Genomic DNA, 18,541 nt, shown 5'->3' with positions numbered 1-18,541 from the left:
TACAGCCTGTGACAGAAAATTGTCTATGCTGGTTCTGGTCTTCGCACAGCTCCGATATAATGGTACCTCCCTATATACGATATTTTGATGATTTTAGCTATATTATTCACCGTTCAAAAAACGAATTTGAATATGGTAATGGCTTATGAATATGTAGGTGCACGTCGTACAGGCCCTAATATAACGGCTATATTCGGTATTTTTCAAATGTTAACAGAATTTTTGGCGGATGTTATCTTCTTCGAAAATTTTCAAATTCGTTCTAAATGGCGGAGGGCATTCAAAGTTCGGTTCGGCCGAATTTACTGCTTTTTTACTTGTTTATTACTGAATATTCCATAGTGCGTGAGGTAGCGTACAACTGCAACATTAGAATATTCATCTCAACATTATATTGTGATGACACTGATTTCTAAAAATATCACACCGCCGATCGTCACGCACAAACACGACGGACGTGCATACATTTTTACCAGACAGTTTTATTGCACACAAAAAAGGGAGAAGAAATTGTATTTTTGGAATACTCCACCTATTTGGTGCCCTAAAGAGTCGCGTGCCATACATAAAATATATTTCAATGTGGTAAAATGTTTTTCCCTTCCCTCCCTTAATTTACCATATGTTGCTGCTGCAATGACGATCTTATGAGATCTTCAATGGGAGAAATTCTTCTTATTAGAGCCTGCTACATGTATACATATATGTATTCAATGTGAAATTCATAAAAGAATTTATATTGCATCTGCATATGTGTACATGGGAGTTTCGGTCCTAAAAGATTCCCATTAAAAAAACGGTCTAGCTGAAAGAAAAAGGAAGTGCTGTGTGCGAGCGCCTCTGTGTTGCATTAAAACGGAACTAAGTTATGAAAACATCTTCAAAATCTATATTTAGTGAAACACACACGCAGTCGGAACAACAACAACAACTTTTAAAAATTGTGCTTGTGGCATATGGTTTATGGATTTTGTTCGCACCACATTGTGATGGAGTGCAACAGATGATGATATTGGAAAACATAAAACAGATCATTGATTTTCATTGGGGGTGGGTTTTCTTCTTATAGGGAAGTAGGAAAATCGATTTTGTTTAGATAAGACATTTTTTCCGTTAAAGAAAGAGAAAGGGCAATAAACTTTGTGTGCTGGAGTAACAATAATAGAATCTCTTACAAGAAAACTTATAATACCCTCAACACATAGTCTTGTAAATCCATAGAAATATGTATGATGATGATTTTTTATACCCTACAACACTATGTGTTGGGGGTATTATAAGTTTGATTGGGCCAACAATTATGTAACACCTCGAAATATTGGTTTCCCACATAGGAAAGTATATATGGATCTTCCTATCTCTCCGAGCTGAGTCGATCTAGCTATGTATGTCCGTCCGTCCGTCTGTCCGTCTGTCCATGTTAATTTGTAATCACTCTACAAGTCGCTATTATAGCCCGATCCTCACGAAATTGAAAATGGATATGGTGTTATGGTCAGAACAGAACCCTATCGCCTTTAGAGATGATCGCATAATATTTAGGGGTTGAAATGGACCAACAACTGAAAAATTTCCTGATTTTGCAGTTGCTCTACAGGTCGCAATTATGGACCTATCGGAAGTTTGCATGGGGCTAGAGCTTAGAGGTGGCTAGAAGTCTTCCAATTTTGACGGTCATCGGGTAATATTTAGTGGGTGAAATAGACCATAACATTTGTGTGAAATAAATGTCAAAATTCCCATTAAACCGCGAATATTTTTAATCCCGACGAAATCAGACGAACAGGTCAATTCTGACCATTATGCCGATGCCGATAATAAATATATCGGGTATGTACAGCGCAACACATACAATGTGTATGCATGATTTCGTTGACGAATATAACCAAATATCGTAGACAAGCAAATCATATAGATGAGTCTAAATTTAGAGATACAGAGGGGCCTCTAGCTTTTGGAGATGATTGCAAAATATTTAGGGCACAACTACACCTCTCAGTTCTTAGCCCAAATTGTATTTTTTATAAAATCCATCAAGTTTCATCAAACAATAAAATTCAAACAAAAAAAAAAAAAAATGTATGACAATTAAAAAAGTTTTTAAAAATTCAGGAGAGCCCGAAAAAATATTTTCGAGTACAAAAAAAATTTAAAGGGCTCTGTATGACTATCAATAATATCCGAATCCGGTAAATGTATTATTGAGAGGTCCCCTACAGGTTCTTAATAATAGCCAAATAACGCGTAACAACCGTATTATGGTACTCAAAAATATTTTCTGGAAAAAAAATTAAAAAAATAACATTAACAAAAAAAAAAAAAAAAAACAGTTAACAAGGCAAAACTCAAAAAAAAAAAAATAATAAAATTTAATATTCCTTGTGGTTCTTGAAAAATATTTGTACACAAATACCTTTCAAAAGACCACATAATAATTGCTTTGAAGAAGATAATTGCTTTCAGAATATCAATGATAAAGAATCTATGTGACCCTAAAAAAAAAACAATAAAGATGTCGAATATTTTTTAAGAAGAAGTGCACGTATAAAAAATATCTTCCAATGTATTTTCTAAAAAACCGTGTTGTCGTGGCTTCTAGAAAATGAAAATATCAAAAACAATACACTGTATCATTTTTTAAGGACTTCCAAAAATCCATTATAACTTTAGTGTTTTTAGACCAACATACATGTTTCTAAAAAATCCACTCTAGGTCCTAAAGATATACATAGGAAATATATTATTTAACAAGTAAAAAAGGGCCGAACTTTGAATACCCTCCACCATTTGGAACGAATAAAGAAATTTTCAAAAAATAAAACCCATTAAAAATTCTGTTAAAACCTTAAAAATACCGAATATTGAATATCGTAACGAATATCGCAAGGTGCCGATATATGGGGGGATATACGATATTGTGGACCTATAACAACAAATCTATGCCTGGGGTAAAGTACTCACAAAAAACTTCTTGTGTAGAATTTCAGACAATTCCGTTGAAAATTGTGGCTAAAATCATCAAAATACCGAATATCGGGGAATATCATTATATAAGGGCTATACGACATCGTGGACCGATATACCCAATCTTCGAACTTGACCTGCCTGCAGACAAAAGACAGATCTGTGCAAAATTTTAGCTTCCTACCTCAATTCATTTGACTGTAGCGTGATTAAAACAGACTGACAGACGGTCGGACGGACAGGGCTAAATAGTCTTCGAATTTTACTCTGATCAAGAGTATACATATATACTTTGTTGGGTCTAAAATTATTATTTCGAGGCGTTACAAACGGAATGACGAACTTAATATACCCTCCATAATATGTATGATGGAGGGTATAAAAATGCAGTGATTCAAAAGCGGTAACCTCCCCCTCCCAAACTTGAATATTCTGAAGGTCCGCTTTATGGACCTAATAAGATTCTGCAAAATGGTCTTGTAACATTCACTACCATCTTTCTTTAAGGGACATCAAAAAATCCAAAAAAAAAAAAAAAAAAAACAAAAATCAAAAACCTCCTTATGAACTTAAAGAACAAAAAATCACATAATCCAAACAAAACGAGAACTACTTTTAACAAATCCACTACCAGCCCCTAAGAGGTTCACAATATGCCCACGGCAATATTTACCTTAAACAAGCAAGAAAATGCAGTAGACGTGTGGAACTGACCATGTGATAATCAAATTGTAAGTCAAACTGAAACAAGTAAAAAAGCAGCTAAGATTGGACGGGCCGAGCTTTTAATATCATCTACCATTTGGAGGGAACTTGAAAATTTTCAAAAGATTCTGAAAAATACCGTTTAAATGATAAGCTTTACACGGCGTCTATATACATAAGTCATTCTTTGTCTGATGAATGATGTCGTTAAAATCATTAAAATACCAAATATGGGGAGGTACCGTTATATAGGGGATATACGAAAACGTGGACCCATTTGACCCATTTACGAACTTTTATTTATTTGCTCTGAGAAAATTCAATCTAATATTGCGACAAAAAAAACTATATTCCTTTATTGCCTTCCTACTCTATTACAGAAACGTCTCTTCCATACAACAGCCACAAATTTGTTTGACAACCCATTTTCTACATCCGGATTATACTCTATTATTCGCTAACTTATACCGGCTTTATTTGAATTACGAAAAAACAAAGAACACCAACCGGTTTCACTCTTCTTTCGGTCTATTTTTTATTGCACTCTCCGCTTTAAATCTGATTAATTTTCTTTTATTCATTTTCACTTTTTCTAGTCCACCCTCAATTTTAATGGCAATTGTGGCAGTAACCATTATGGTGCCACCATAAAAAACGTCCCTTTTTTAAAGGAGGGCCACCATCAACGTCATCAGCATCAACAACATAATCATCATGGACATTGGCAGTTCCCGCCAGCAGTGTTGGCAGCAGCAGAATAACATCACTGTTGATGCCATTGTCCTTGTCGCTGCTGTTTATAGTTTATAACTTACTTCGTTTTGTGTGGATGTGTATGGTTGCGTTCTTGAATTGTTGTTGTGGTTGTTTTTTATGAAAAATTTTCCCCTTTTTTACTACTCTCCACATATATATCCTGTGTCCTTCCTTGGCTGTTTGGTTGTCAGATCGCCATTGCGTCGTCGTCCTCCTTGCCTTCGTCCAAGCAAGGAATAAATATGAATTTGTTAAAAGTATACAACCGGCAATGCCAGTGGATTTTTATGAAGTTGTTAAATGCGTAACATGGCTCACGGAAGTGCTGATAGCCATTATACGAAGTATTGAATGAAAGAATGAACGACGACAACTGAACGCCAGCAGCACAGGACATAAGAGAAGTTTATAATCTCGAAACGGATAGCTTCGAAGAAATACACCGAACTGTTGAAGTGAATGGGGTCTAAAGGCTTGTTTTAATGCGACAACGAGCGGGTAGAATGGGGTTTAATGCGTAACATGAATTATGTAGGCACAAGTCATATTTTATGTGATTGGAATTTGTTGTTAAATAAATATCTAGGGTAAAGCATGCACTTGTATTTATGGGCCACACGATGGAAATACAACGTTGTTAAAGTGCTGTAAAATTTAAGAATATTTTTGAGGAACAGAGTGGTTTTAAAAATTGTGGTCGTCAGAATTAATATTTATAAAATTAGATCGAGCTGCATATCCCATTGTTTCACTAAATCTAATGTTAGTACAAATATTGAAAATATTCTTTTCTTTGGTGACATATAGTGAGATTTGATGAAGAAAATTTTTGTCGTTGATGGCATCCTTCTTCAATGATGCTTTGTAGGATATTTTGTCACAAAATTCATTTACAAGTAATTACGGTTTTAAAACTAAAATGTAATGTATGTATGTAAATATTTGGCGTTTAGGTAAGATTTTAGATTTGGCGTTGACTGCCACAAAGTCAAACGCCATAATATTTACATATTTTATATACCCTACACCACAAGGTGGTCAGGGTATTATGTCTTTGTGCATTTGTTTGTAACAGGCAAAAGAAAACGAGATAGACCCATAGTTCCTTTTGATGATCTACATAGAATCAGTCGATTTATGCATGTCCGTCCGTCCGTCCGTCCGTCTCTCTGCCCGTCTGTCCATGTATTTTTGTAAACAAAGTATAGTTCGCATTTATTGCCCTATCCAGATGAAATTTTGCATAAATCATTTGCTTGGCCCAAGGTAATCGGTCAAAATTTAGATATAGCTCCCATATATATCTTCGTCCGATTTGCTTTTTGGTGTGCGCCAAACGTCTAATATCAGTCCGAATAGTATGGAATTTTGCACGTACGATCAGATGGGACCTGAAAATAAGTATGCCAAATTTGATCGTAATCGGTTTAGATATAGCTATAGCTCCCATATATACTGTTCATCCGATGTGGTATATTTGTTACCCACAGCCGTAATATGCACTCTGTTACAACGATATTCAGGGAAATATATCAAATGCAACTCAGAAATATCTTAGCCAAATATTATCGAGATTGGTTCCGATTTGAATATAGCTCCCATATATATTTTTATCCGATCCAATTGGGCGATACAAGTCCGAATACAAGTCCGAATTTAAAAGACACAAATGCTTCGTTGTATTTACTCCTTTGAACTTTAAATTATAATTATAATCATAGCGTTTATGTTTGAATTCTCCCATAAAAACTTTTAATTGTTATATGGAGCTCTACTAAATTAGGAAAGTGGTGTAGGGTATCATAAAGTCGGCCCCGCCTGACTTTAAGACTTTCTTTACTTGTTTTAATTTTTTTTGAAGAAAAATAAAAATGTCGGAAATAGCAGCAAATTTTAGAATAATAATCAAATTGGTCATCTTTGGCACGATTTATGGTCTTCAAACGGCTAATGAAATCGACACACACTGTCGAATGTTGCTCTTCGGTATTTTGGCTCATTCCCGACGAAGCGCTTGACACTTGGTGATCGACACTTTGGTATTTTGTAGTGCCAACCTTGCTTTCCAAAATACTCCAGATACAATAGTCCAACGGATTGGTTTCCGGAGATTTTTATGTTCATTGTGCGCTGGAAATGAAACGAGGAACTTTATTTTGTAACCATTCTTGGGTGTTGCTGAGTCTGTTGGATTGTCCAAAGTCTGCGGCCAAAATGTTTGCGTGCCCAAAGCTTTAATACACCATTCAGAATATTTTCGCGATAATATTTGGCATTTATTCTGATGCCACTGTCGATTTATACGAGCGGAGAGTGACAATCGGCTGTTATGGCGGCCCACACCATCACCATGGCCTGCGCTTGAGTTCTGGTGTCCAACCGAAGGTGCACATTTTTAGCTGACCTTTTTTTTGCAAGTAAACGCGATAATTTTGTTTGTTTACAAGCTGCTGCACAACGTTCATCACTTCCGGCCAAGCGAAGCAACTTTTTCTCTCTTTTGAGTCTAGTTTCTTTCTGCTGCAGTGTAAGTTCTTGCACTTTTTGGAATTTCAATGGTTTTACAACGAGGAGAGTAGAAGAGGTACCAGAGGGAGTGGGCCGATACATTCCAAAAGCTGGGTTCATAAAAATATTGTTATGTGTGTAATTTAAAGACAATCGGGCACTTACCCCGATATTCGGTATTTTGATGATTTTAGTCAAATTTTTCAATGGAATTGTCTGAAATTCTACAGAAAGAGTTCTTTGTAAGTACTTTATTCTCTGAAAGTGCAATGTCCGTAAAAGTTCGCGATATCGTATAGCCTCCATATTCGTTATGTTGGTACCCCCTATATTCGGTATGTTGATGGTTTTAGCCAAATTTTTCAATGAAATTATCAGAAATTTCACACAAGGATTTCCTTGTAAGCATTTTACATCCTGAAAAAGATTTGCCTATATAGGTCCACGATATCCTATAGACCCCATATAACGGTATCCCTCGATATTCGGTATTTTGATGATTTAAGCCACTTTTTTCAACGGAATGGTCTGAAAATTCATACAAAGAGTTCCTTGTGAGTACTTTAACACCAGAAAGGGAATGGTCTATATAGGTCCAGGACGTCGTATAGCCCGCATATAACGGTACCTCCCGATATTCGATATTTTGATGATTTTAGCCACATTTTTCAACGGAATTGTCTGAAAATTCTTGCAAAGAGTTCCTTGTGAGTACTTTACCCCCAGAAGTAGTTTTGTCTATATAGGTCCATAATATTTTTATATATATTTTTAAGATTTAAATAGAATTATTAATGGATTTTTTTTTTCGAAAATTTCTTAATTCGTACCAAATGGTGGAGGGTATTCAAAGTTCGGCCCGGCTTTTTTATTTGTCTTTTACTCAGCTTCCACAAGATTATATAGATAGGACTGTTGATACCTATTCGTTACCAGGAACTTTTAAAAATACTTCTCATCTGAATAATCTATTGCAATCATCATATCCCATCCTTAGCATGTACACCATAACATTTTCCTCGAAACCCATCATCCATTTATATTGATTGCCAAGATGATACAATTCCATAAATTTCGAAAATAGTTTCAACAATACCTTTCAATATCTATTACCCCACAGCCATGCTAAGACAAAAATCCATTACCATTGTAAAGAAAACGGATAAGCTTTTTCATGGCAAATTGCTTTACGAAATTGACACTCGTTTTTATTGAAATTGTTCTCAGTTTCAAGTTTCTGCCCCCCTCCGGCCAACATTAGCTTTATTCCTCGAGAGAAAGTTATTTGAAATCAAAGTGAGTGTTAGGAAAATCACAAAATTTTATTATGGCATTATCACTAAAGTATTTATTGTAAATTTCCTCATTTTCCCTTTTGTGTGTGTGTGTGCGTTATGTTTGCCAGTGTTGAAGTTCATGTAAAACATGCAAGGATAACCTCAGGCAAATCGCGTAACCTCTAACCTTGGCGACACGATACGATACGACGACGTTCAAAAGATTCAAGAACAATATCTGCCAAATGCACACCTACACACACACTCGGTCATAGCCCGCGCCACAACCAAAGGAACACGGAAAACCGAAAAACGAAAGAAAAGCACAACTCAAAGAAGGAAAACAATAAAAACAAATTTCGTTTGTTCTTGAGCGTAACAATAAAACGTTGTGAACTTTTAAGTCATCGTTCACTTTGCTATTGGCAAATGTGCAAAGAATTCGCTTTTTATATTTGTGTTGGGGACATGGATACAAAGCGTTCGAAACCAGACGTTTAACATAGCCCACACTCCAAGAGGCCTCCCTTCCTCACAATGACTGAAGAACATTATTCGTCTCAACTTTTTTGGGGTTTCTTTGGAATGTCAGAGCCCCATCCATAAACCTTTTTTCTGGACAGGTTTATTACACGAAAAGCACGAACACTACCTCACACTTACTTAGCCGTAACACCATGGTAAGCAAAGGAAAGGACACTATCCCTCAACAGAAGAAAAATAAAATGTGTAGAGGTGGACCTTTAAAAAATATCGCCGCCGGCAATTGCATGAAATAAATGTGAAGAAATTGTTGTAGATGCTGCCAATACCAAACAAATGTTGTAACACGTTGCCGTGACAGACCCCCGCTCACAACCGGAATGATGGTTGACTCGCGAGTGTTTTTCTGCTGTATGGACCAAAGGACAGTGGTTTATGAGGCTGTTGGAAAATTATAATTGTTTCTGAAACATTGATACGGCCAAAGTGTGCTTTAAGGAAATATCGTTTGTAGTGCCTAGGTCTCCCGTCTAGGACATTTGAAGCCGATTTAGAGATATATTTCCATCTGTGCAACTTTTCTGAGCGCACGATTATTTTTAAATAGGATTCGGTCCAAAATTTGCAAATCGTAATTATACCCTACACCACATAGTGGTAAGGGTATTATGTCTTTGTGCATTTGTTTGTAACATGGAGAAGGAAACGAGATAGACCCATAGTTACTTTTGAGAACCTTCATAGAATCACTTTCTGAGTCGATTTATGCATGTCAGTCCGTCTGTCCGTCCGTCCGTCCGTCCGTCTGTCCATGTATTCTTGTGAACAAAATGCAGGTCGCATTTATTATCCGATTGAGATGAAATTTTCCAAACAATATTTTTTTGGCCCAAGGACGAACCCTATTGAAATTGGTGAGAATCGGATCAAATTTAGATATAGCTCCCATATATATCTTCATCCGATTTTGGGTTAAATGTGCACCAAATATCCACTATCGGTCCAAATTACATGAATTTTGGCACACCCAACCGAGTTCGGCCTAGAAGCAAGTATATCAAATTTGGAGAAAATCGGTTCAGATATAGCTATAGCTCCCATATATATCTTTCATCCGATTTGATCTTTAAGTCCCTCACATTCCTACTATGCACTCCACAACCGTGATATTTGGTACCAGGTATTAGATGGAGCACAGAAATAGCTGTTTTAAATTTTATCGAAATCGGTTCAGATTTGGATATAGCTCCCGTATATATCTTCATCCGATTTCGGGTTAATTGACCACCAAATGGCCAATATCAGCCCAAATGGCCCGAATTTTGGCACATGTGACCGAGATTAGCCTTAAAGCAAATACAACAAATTTGGAGAAAATCGGTTCAGAAACAGCTATAGCTCCCATATATATCTTCATCCGATTTCGGATGAGTCCAAATAACCTGAATTTTGGCACACCCAACCGAGTTCAGCCTAGAAGCAAGTATATCAAATTTGGAGAAAATCGGTTCAGATATAGCTATAGCTCCCATATATATCTTTAATCCGATTTGGTGTTTAAGCCTCTCACATTCGTAATATGCACTCCACAAGAATGATATTTGATACCAGATATAAGATACAGCCCAGAAATAGCTGTTTGTAATTTTATCGAAATCGGTTCAGATTTGGATATAGCTCCCATATATATCTTCATCCGATTTCGGGTTAATTGTGCACCAAATGGCCGATATAAGTCCAAATGGACTGAATTTTAGTACAACGGACCAAATTCAGCCTAGAAGCAAGTATATCAAATTTAGTGAAAATCGGTTCATATATAGATATAGCAACCATATATAAGTTTCATCCGATTTAATGTTTTAGTCCCATACATTCGTAATATTCACTCCACAACCGTGATATTTGGTACCAGGTATTAGATGGAGCACAGGAATAGCTGTTTTAAATTTTATCAAAATCGGTTCAGATTTGGATATAGCTCCCATATATATCTTCATCCGATTTCGGGTTAAATGTACACTAAATGGTCAATATCAGCCCAAATCACCTGAATTTTCGTACATAAGACCGAATTCAGTCTAGAAGCTAATACGTAAAATTTGGAGAAACCCGGTTCAGAGATAGCTATAGCTCGTAAAATGCACGATAGAATTAGATAGATTTTGATTTTGTACCAAATATCTCATAGAGCTCTGAAATGCCCTGTATAAACCTTTTTACGAGAGCTATACTTAATACGCATAGTGGTGTAGGGTATCGTATAGTCGGCCCCGCCCGACTTTTGAGCTTTCCTTACTGGTTTTAAATCGGATTCGGCCCAACATTTGCAGTTCATATTTTTTTTTATCAAATTTAGGTCGAATTTAAAGTAGGACAATATTATTTCACATCTTATGGTATATGGATATACCAACATAGACCAATAGGCAATATTTCATAATTCTAACTTGAACGTTGTGTGGAATACAGGGTGACATGAAAAAACTGCAACCAACGTCAGACAGCTGTCATTTCTAATCCACTCATCCGGCAACTGTTATAATTATTCCAGTGACAGCTGATTATATTGTTTACAAGCGTACAAAAGCATTTTGGTAAGATTTTCCAGAAAAAAGTTATTCGTAATGGAATTCAAGCGTGATAGTGTAATTTCTTTATATTTGGCTGGAAAACCACAAGTGGCTATCGTTAGAGCATTTAGCAGCATTTAAATGTGAAAAAATATTTTGTGGCTCATACCATCGCTCGTTAACGTGATACTGGTAGCGTAGCCCGACGTCAAGGAAGTGGACGGAACATCAGCAGAAATGGTTCGAAAAGTAAAGAAGCGAGTTGATCGAAACCCGCGTCGCAGTGACCAAAAAAAAGGCTCGTGAGCTGAACATATCGAAATATTTCATTCGGCAAATATTGAAAAATGAGCTCGTGGTAAAGCCATTGAAATTTCAAAAAATGCAAGAACTTACACCGACCAATAGAAAGAAAATAGACTCAAAAGAGCTGAAGGGTTGCTTTGCTTGGTCGAAAGTGTTGAACTGCCGAATTTGGTTTTCTCCGATGAAAAAACATTCGTGGTCCAGCAGTTTGTAAACAAACAAAATGATCATGATTTACTTGCCAAAGAGGTCAGCTGAAAATGTGCACCTTCGGTTGGCCACCAGAACTCAAGCGCCGGCCATGGCCGCCGTAACAGCTGATGGTCGCTCTCCGCTCGTATTAATCAACCCTGGCATCAGAATAAATGCCGAACATTACCGCGAAAATATTCTGGCGCATGTATTAAAGTCCTGGGCACGCAAACATTTTGGCCGCGGACCTTGGACATTCCAACTGTACTCAGCACCCGTCACCTAAGAATGGTAATAAAATGAGGTTCCTCGCTTCATTTCCAGCGCATAATGGCCACCTAAATCTTCGGATACCAATCCGTTGGACTACTGTGTCTGGAGTATTTTGAAAAGCAAGGTTGGCACTAAAAAATACCCAAGTTTCGATCACTTCAAGCAAGCGCTTCGCCGGGAATGAGCCAAAATACTGGGCAGCGAGTGACCGTTTCATTGGTCGTTTGAAGGCTATAATTCGTGCCAAAGGTGACCAATTCGAAAAAATCTAAATTCATTCTAAAATTTCATTCAATAAAATTAAAAAAAAAAATGTAAAAATTATGGCGTTTGACTTTGTTGTAGTTTATTTATCTCACCCTGTAATTATTCCAAATTTTAAGTTATTACGGAGGATGCATTAGAAAGAGTGGTTCGATATATTCCATCTTCACATCAGATCTTCTATTGGCAGAAATATTGGGATGTGCCAAATTTAAAGGCAATCGGACTTTTATTTCACATTGTGACCCTTTGTGGGGGATAAGACCGATATTATCCATTTTCGCACCCGATCTAGCACTGATACAAAAATTAGGGTCGGCTGTTCCTATTTAGTTTTATGAGAAAATGTGAAAAACCTTTTGTGGGGGAGGTACAAGAAGAAGTGGACCGATATTGTCCATCTCCGAAGTCAATCTAAGTTTGGCAATGGCATAACGATGCACCAAGTTTGGATTAAATCTGATACTCCCTCGAGAGTTATCGTGCGCACCACCAAACAGACAGACGGAAGAACAGACAGACAGCCCTAGATCGACTCCAAATGTCCTGAAACGGATTTGCTATAAAGAGACCTAAAGTCTAAAACCGTTATTTCGATGAGGCAAGTTTAGGCCGCAGCAAATGATATACAGGGTTGCCCATATCCGACGGACCCATCTGGCAAAGCCATAACATTTGACAGAGATGTCACATCGCTTAATGACATACCGCTTTTGAAGCGTCAGTCCAAGCAGATTTTTACCATGAATCAATACACGCCACGCGAGCGCTCTGAAATAGTTGAAATTTACATTCAACAGAAGAAGTCAAATGTGAAAACTCTACGTGCTTTTAAAACATTAAAAAATGTGAGAAGTGCGCCTTCTAAGAACACCATTAAGCGTTTATACGAAAAATTTTCGACTGGTAAGGCTCTTTCTAATCCGAAGAGGCCATATAAAAGTCAACCAAGGCGATCGGCCAAGAACATCGCTGCCGTACGAGCCAGTGTTGAGAGATCCCCAAGAACATCCCAAAACGCCGTTTTCAGCAGTTGGACATGACTCGGTCCACTTTACAACGTATTATTCGCATTGATTTGCATTTGTTCCCGTACAAATTCAATTGACGCAAAGAATGTTGCCTGCGGACAAGCCTCGTCGATTGGAATGGGCCCAAAGGTCCGTCGAATATGGGCAACCCTGTATACTCTCTAGCCAAATGACTGAGGGTATAATAATACGTTCCAGTTATTACTTGCATGAGAATTTGTGACTTGCACGACATTTTATTTAGGGTAAAAAATAAAACATAAATTCATTTGTTAGTTTTTGCTATAAAAATTAACAAAATTTTCACAGTGCCCCTTACTTGCTTATGGGACGCTGGCCCAACGCTTATTTTCAATAAATTCACTATTTACGCAGGAATGATGTTTGCCACATCTCCATCTCAACGTAGACGAAAGAAATTGTAATTTTTCTTACCTCATATTCTTCGTTGTAGACAATTACAAAACCATGCCTGGTCTTGGCATGGGGTAATAAAGGTTTTGTGTTTCGCCGTTGCAGCCATTGATCGAATGTAACAGCATAAAATGACAGTAGCATGTTCACGTTGTGGATGCATATTTCACCGCACTGGCACTAACGGAAATAAGATTCGTTGTTGGTGGTTTGTGTTCCTGTCCCCCCCCCCCCCCCCCCCCCCAAAAAAAAAAAAAAAAGGAAAACCTGCTCTGTCTCCCATTCTCTCTCCCAATGTGGCGGCTGTGTAATGACAAACTTGTGAATGTAACAAAAATGAATTATGGCCAAAAGATGGCTGTATAACTTCCAACGGTGGCTTGTGCTGGGGCTTTTGTTCCTCCCGTGCCGGGGATGCCCCCCCACACACACACACATACATCCCCCATTCATACGATATTTTCAATCCGCCAGCATTTTGTCAATTGTGGTTGTTTTTGTCGCCATTCAAGTCAATACGTGTGGCTACAGCTTCGCGTGTATGTGTGTGTGATTGTGTTTTTGTACGCGAAAATTGTCGAATGTTGAGAATTTTGTTTTCGTATATCGATGGAGCGTGTGTTTGTGGAGGTTTCTCTCCACCGCCAAACGTTACACACAATGAACCGTGACATGTTACTTATACCACGTTGGAGAAATTAATGTTGCCTGAAAAGCAACAGTGTTGGTTAAAATTCAATGCACTATTATTTGTGACTGGAATTGGTGGTGGAAGTAAGAAATATATTTAAAAGAGAGTATAGCTCAAGATATTTACCGATATGACTGAAAATCGGTTAGGAGGTACCTTAGGGCAAATACATATAATATAATAAGATGTTTTGTTCAATAGGTAGCGTTGGTGAAAAATATGTTATATCGCAATATCATGACATAGCATTATCTTATAATTTAAAAGATCAGAAGTTATGTTTAGGGATTTCACTGATTTTTATCGATCCAATGTACACGTGAATCCTCTGGAGTAGATTTTTTTCCTTGAGGATTTCAGTAATTATAATGATTATGCGATTTCGGAGTGAAATATTCTGTAATATTTTGAATGCATTTTCCTCATATCGTCGACCGATTTGTTACCTGAAAAAAAAAAAAAAAATTAAATGGCCATGTGTATTTTGTGCAATCTTCGTAGTTTTATGTTTTTTTTTAAGCCGATTAAGGATATTATGTATTCAATAAGTTTGGTCATTTGGTATTATGTGAAGTATTTCTTCAATTGATTTGGCCCTTATTTGCCATGAATTTTTAAATTTTTCAAAAATTATCAAAGTAGCACCCATATTAAGGTACCCCTATTTACCAACTTCGAGGGTCTCGACCACTTTTTTCAATTGATTTGACTAAAAAGGTGTAATTTGGGTGTAGAGAGTCATCTTTAAAAAAAATAAATATACATATTTTGGTATAGTCCCCATGTAACCTCCCAGGTCTGTCATACAAAAGTCTTTATTATTTATAATAAAAATTATACCACTTATATGAATTATTATGTTAAAAACAAGTAAGCAAAGGCTATAGTCATGCGGGGCCGACTATTTAATACCCTACAACACTACAATATGTTAGAAGCCCCCTTATGTCCAAATCCATATTGGAATTATAAATTAGGATTTTTTGATTGGGACATGTGCCCAATATTTATGCACTCCGTCGTGCTGTTAGTTGTTGTAGTCCATTTTACAGCTAAATATAATCCAATGGTTACCCAAAATGATAGAATTCTTCCCTGTCCTTAACTCTCTTCACAGGCATGATCAGGATTTTTTTCTGTTTTTGGTTCATTTGAACCCCTAAATATTTTAGACTCATATATATGATTTGCTTGTCTACGATATTTGGCTATATTCGTCAACGAAATCAGCATAAAAAGCCAAGTGTTCGCCTTTGGCGTATTTCGGTTATCGCCTGTAAATAATGCTGGTATTTTTTCACACAAAATTAGCGGTCCATTGTACCCGCTGTCCTGAACTCAAACTTTATGCGAGATTTCGTGTCCTCTGGTTTCTACTTGTGACCTTTATAACGGCTGCAAAATCAGGAACATTTTTAGTTGTTGGTCCATTTCAACCCCTAATATATTGCAGACATATTTGAAAATAATAGGCCTAGCCCTTCTGAGCCCAATCCTACGCTTGTGAAAATTTTCGTGAGGAGCGGACGATATTTGCAATCTGTATATAATAATCCCAACCTGTGTTGTAAGATGAAAAAATATTAAAAATTATTATAAGTCATATTAAAACAAGTAAGCAAAGGCTATAGTCGTGCGGGCCCGACCATGTGATACACTACAACACTACAATATGTTAGAAGAACCCTTATGTCCAAATCCATTTTGGAAGATTTCACTTTTGAAATTACGTCATGGAACACTGCCCAGATATTACCTTTAGCATTTTGACTAGGGACATTTGCCCAATATTTACGCACTCCGTCGTGCTGTTAGTCGTTGCGCTCCATTTTACAGCTAAATATAATCTAATGGTCATCCAAAATGCTAGAACATTTCCCTGTCATTAACTCTCTTCTCAGGCGTGTCGATTGGCTTCAATTGTGTGATCAGGATTTTTTTCTGTTTTTGGGTCATATTTTGCGATCATCTCCAAAAGCAAGAGACCCCTCTGTGTTTTTATATTTAGACTCATCTATATGATTTGCTTGTCTACGATAATTGGCTATATTCGTCATAGAAATCAGCATAAAAAAGCCAGAATTTCGCCTTTCATGTATTTTGAATATTGCCTGTAAGTTAATATGTTAGAAGTATTTGGTATTTCTTCCCACAAAAGTAGTGGTCCATTCTACCCGCTGTCTTAAACTTTAACTTCATGCGAGAATTCGTGTCTTTTGATTTATATTTGTGACCTTTATAATGGCTACAGAATTAAGAAAATTTTTAGTTGTTGGTCCATTTCAACCCCTAAATATATTGCGGACATCTTAAAAACCCTACCCTTATGAAAATTTTCGTGAGGATCGGATGATAATTGCAATCTGTATATATTATCCTAACCTGTGTTGTAAGGTGAACAAATATTACTAAACGTATATTTCAATATTATAAGTCAAATTGAAAAAATCGCATGCGATAAAAAATATGAAAAAATAAAAAAAATGTCACAAAATACTACATATTATAACTTAACAGCATTATTGGCATCTTTTATGCGATTTTTTAGATTTTATTCTTTTATGCGAAGAGGGCATCCTGAATTGACAAAATTTGTCAAAATCGGTTCAGCCATTCTTGAGATATAAGCATTCTAGTTAACATCCCATTCCTTTGTATATACACATTATATATATTTCGCTACATATATCCGATATATTTACTATCGGCATCTATGAAATGGTCAGAATTTGCTTGTTCTTTTATTTATGATTTCGCCGGGATTAAAAATATTCGTGGTTTAATGGAAAATTTGACTTTTATTTAACACAAATGTTATGGTTAATTTCACCCACTAAATATTACCCGATGACCATCAAAATTGTAAGGCTTCTGGCCAGCCCTTGGCTCTAGCCCCATGGTAACTTCCGCTTCGATTGGTCCATAATTGTGACCCGTAGAGCTTAACCCCACCTCCATTTTCAATTTCGTGAAGATCGAGCCATAATTGCGACCTGTAGCTTGGTTACAAATTAACATGGACAGACGGACAGACGGACGGACGGACATACATAGCTAAATCGACTCAGCTCGGCGAGATAGGAAGATCCATATAAACTTTCCTATGTGGGAAACCAATATTTCGTTGTGTTACATAATTTTTGGCCCAATCAAGCTTATAATACCCCCAACACATAGTGTTGTAGGGTATAAAAATCGCATGCGACAAAAAAAAAAAGAAAAATTGAAAAAATGTCACAAAATACTACAAAATCTACATTAACATCATTATTGGCATATTTTTCTAAGATTTTTTCAGATTTTATACTTTTACGTCAAGAGGGCATTCTGAATTGACAAAATCGGTCAAGCCATTCTTGAGATATAAGCATTCTAACCAACATCCGCTACTTTTGTATATACACATTGTATATATTTTGCTATCCGATATATTTACTATCGGCATCTACGTAATGGTCAGAATTGACCAGTTCGTCTATTTGTGATTTCGCCGGGATTAAAAATATTCGCGGTTTAATAGAAAATTTGACTTTTTTAACACAAATATTGTGGCCTATTTCACCCACTAAATATTACCCGATGACCATCAAAATTGGAAGGCTTCTGCCCAACCCTAAGCTCTAGCCCCATGCTAACTTCCGCTTTTATTCGTCTATAATTGCGACCTGTAGAGCAACTGCAAAATCAAGATTTTTTTCAGTTTTTGGTACATTTCAACCCCTAAATATTATGCGATCATCTCCAAAAGAGGGTTCTATTCTGACCCTAGCCCCACCTCCATTCTAAATTTCATGAAGATCGGGCTATAATTGCGACCTGTAGCGTGGATAGGAGGATCCATATATACTTTCCTATATGGGAAACCAATATTTCGACGTGTTATATAATTTTTGGCCCAATCAAACTTATAATACCCCAACACATAGTGTTGTAGGGTATAAAAAACAAATAAAAAAGTATCGATCGGTTTTGCCGACAGATGTATACCCTCAGCCAATGTTCGATTATTTAAAAATATTTTGACTTCTGTTTTGATTATTCAAATGTTTAACCCCTTATGCAGTAGGTTCCAAAGGATTGGGCCAATATTGGCCATTTCGTATC

This window comes from Musca domestica, unplaced genomic scaffold, assembly GCF_030504385.1.
Source record: "Musca domestica strain aabys unplaced genomic scaffold, Musca_domestica.polishedcontigs.V.1.1 16, whole genome shotgun sequence".
Classification (NCBI taxonomy): domain Eukaryota; kingdom Metazoa; phylum Arthropoda; class Insecta; order Diptera; family Muscidae; genus Musca; species Musca domestica.
The sequence above is the reverse complement of the archived record's forward strand: the minus strand, read 5'-3'. Positions refer to the sequence as shown.